Source organism: Eschrichtius robustus, chromosome 7 (assembly GCF_028021215.1).
Source record: "Eschrichtius robustus isolate mEscRob2 chromosome 7, mEscRob2.pri, whole genome shotgun sequence".
NCBI classification, from domain to species: domain Eukaryota; kingdom Metazoa; phylum Chordata; class Mammalia; order Artiodactyla; family Eschrichtiidae; genus Eschrichtius; species Eschrichtius robustus.
Genome location: NC_090830.1, coordinates 131768582 through 131771847, shown reverse-complemented (window position 1 = coordinate 131771847; position 3266 = coordinate 131768582). Strand labels below are relative to the sequence as shown.

Below are 3266 nucleotides of genomic sequence, written 5' to 3'. Positions count from 1 at the left end.
CAATTATACTCCAATAAAGATGTAAAAAAAAAAAAAATTTTAGAGCCTTCATTATCCTCAGAGGGTACAGCTTTGGGCATGAGCATGAGTCCACCACCCTGGGATGACGGTGGTCTTAGCAGGGCTGTCTTTGATTGTGTCTTTTTCTGATTTTTTTTTTTTTTTAAACATCTTTATTGGAGTATAATTGCTTTACAATGGTGTGTTAGTTTCTGCTTTATAACAAAGTGAATCAGTTATACATATACATATGTTCCCATATCTCTTCCCTCTTGCGTCTCCCTCCCTCCCACCCTCCCCATCCCACCCATCTAGGTGGTCACAAAGCACAAAGCTGATCTCCCTGTGCTATGCGGTTGCTTCCCACTAGCTATCTATTTCACGTTTGGTAGTGTATATATGTCCATGCCACTCTCTCACTTTGTCACATCTTACCCTTCCCCCTCCCCACATCCTCAAGTCCATTCTCTTGTAGGTCTGTGTCTTTATTACCCTCTTGCCACTAGGTTCTTCATGACCTTCTTTTTTTTTTTTTCTTTTTTCCTTAGATTCCATATATATGTGTTAGCATACGGTATTTGTTTTTCTCTTTCTGACTTACTTCACTCTGTATGACAGACTCTAACTCCATCCACCTCACTACAAATAACTGAATTTTGTTTCTCTTTATGGCTGAGTAATATTCCATTGTATATATGGGCCACATCTTTATCCATTCATCCGATGATGGATACTTAGGTTGCTTCCATGTCCTGGCTATTGTAAATAGAGCTGCAATGAACACTGTGGTACATGACTCTTTTTGAATTATGGTTTTCTCAGGGTATATGCCCAGTAGTGGGATTTCTTTGTTAAGCTGTTTGCTTCAATTAGGAATACACCTAGCCCAGCAGGAGGTAAGAGAGTCCACCTGCTGATTGCTCTATTGTTTTCAAAAATGTCCAGGGACATAGATTGCTCCACAGCCTGATCCCATTAAATTCAAGCAGGGGGCTTTTTCGCAACAGGTTTGCCACCAGGACACAGGTGTGGTGAAAACCACTGCTAAACCTAAGCAAAAATGGGAAAGGAGAAGACCCACATCAACATCGTTGTCATTGGACAGGTAGATTCGGGGAAGTCTACCACTACTGGCCATCCGATCTACAAATGTGGTGGGATCGACAAGAGAACCATTGAAAAGTTCGAGAAGGAGGCTGCCGAGATGGGAGAGAGCTCCTTCAAGTACGCCTGGGTCTTGGACAAACTGAAAGCTGAACGCGAGAGTGGTATCACCAGTGATATCTCCCTATGGAAATTCGAGACCAGCAAGTACCATGTGACCATCACTGATGCCCCAGGACACAGAGGCTTCATCAAAAACACGATCATAGGCACATCCCAGGCTGACTGTGCTGTGCTGATTGTTGCTGCTGGTGCTGGTGAATTTGAAGCTGGTGCTGGTGAATTTTTCATCTAATGTTTCCAAGAATGGGCAGACCCCTGAGCATGCCCTTCTGGCCTACACTCTGGGTGTGAAACAACTCATTGTTGGAGTTAACAAAACGGATTCCACTGAGCCACCCTACAGCCGGAAGAGATACAAGGAAACTGTTAAGGAAGTCAGCACCTCCATTAAGAAAATTGGCTACAACCCCGACACAGCAGCATTTGTGCCAATTTCTGGCTGGAATGGTGACAACATGCTGGAGCCAAGTGCTAACGTGCCGTGGCTCAAGGGATGGAAAGTCACCCGAAAAGATGGCAATGCCAGTGGAACCACACTGCTTGAAGCTCTGGACTGCATCCTGCCACCAACTCGCCCAACTGACAAGCCCTTGCGTTTGCCCCTGCAGGACGTCTACAAAATTGGTGGTATTGGCATTGTTCCTGTGGGTCAAGTGGAGACTGGTGTTCTCAAACCTGCCATGGTGGTCACCTTTGCTCCAGTCAACGTGACAACTGAAGGGAAATCTGTTGAGACGCACCATGAAGTTTTGAGTGAAGCCCTTCCTGGGGACAATGTGGGCTTCAAGGTCAAGAACGTGTCTGTCAAAGATGTTCGTCGTGGCAGTGTGGCTGGTGACAGCAAAAATGACCCACCGATGGAAGCAGCTGGCTTCACAGCTCAGGTGATTATCTTGAACCATCCAGGCCAAATCAGTGCTGGATATGCACCTGTGCTGGACTGTCACACAGCTCACATTGCTTGCAAGTTTGCTGAGCTGAAGGAGAAGACTGATCGTCGTTCTGGGAAAAAGCTGGAAGATGGCCCCAAATTCTGAAATCTGGTGATGCTGCCATCGTTGATATGGCTTCCTGGCAAACCCATGTGTGTTGAGAGCTTCTCTGACTATCCTCCTCGGGGCTGTTTTGCTGTTGGTGACATGAGACAGACGGTTGCTGTGGGTGTCCTCAAAGCAGTGAACAAGAAGGGAGCTGGTGCTGGCAAGGTCACCAAGTCTGCTCAGAAAGCTCAGAAGGCTAAATGAATATTATCCCCAATACCTGCCACCCCGGTCTTAATCAGTGGTGGAAGAACGGTCTCAGAACTGTTTGTCTCAATCGCCCATTTAAGTTTAGTAGCAAAAGACTGGTTAGTGATAACAATGCATCGTAAAACCTTCAGAAGGAAAGGAGAATGTTTTGTGGACCATTTGTTTTGTGTGTGGCAGTTTTAAGTTACTAGTTTTTAAAATCAGTACATTTTAATGGAAACAACTTGACCAAAAATCTGTCACAGAATTTGAGACCCATTAAAAAAGTTTAATGAGAAAAAAAAAAAACCAATTCAGGCAGGGGTAGATTGTGAGGCCAGTTTTGAGGTTTGTTTGGAGCCCAGGAGGGCTCTTCTTGTCTGTCTCTTTGCCTGGTTCTCTCTGGTGAACTATCTAGCTTGGGATTGGCTTATTGTTCTTAACTAAGAGAGGATGTTGTTTTCAAGAGTGCCCTTAGGCATGAACTTCCTCACATTCTGTTTTAAATAAAGTCATTTCCTTTGGGAGCACTTCAGAGAGCTTTCTTTTCTCACGGATTGAATCTCCCCTGTGCCAACTCTCTGAGCTCTAGTTCTGGGTGCTTCTGGCCTCCTCAGCTTGCCTATTCTTGGAAACTGTGCCCCATGAGCAAGCTGTGGTGAGGCGGTTGGGGGCCCAGTTCTCTGGGTCTGCCCGGCCTGGGGTAGAGCCTCTGTCCCGTGACAGTGGCCTGGAGGAAGGTTGTCCCGACCTCTCGGTCACACTCACCAGGAATTTAGCCTTCTCAACGTGGAGTTGGGGGGAATGAGA

General features: G+C 46.0%; 1 pseudogene; it reads left to right on the top strand.

Annotated features, from left to right (window-relative positions):
* Positions 1 to 1060: 1060 nt before the first annotated feature.
* LOC137767817 (elongation factor 1-alpha 1 pseudogene) lies at positions 1061 to 2701 on the top strand (annotated as a pseudogene).
* The last annotated feature ends 565 nt before the right edge of the window (positions 2702 to 3266 follow it).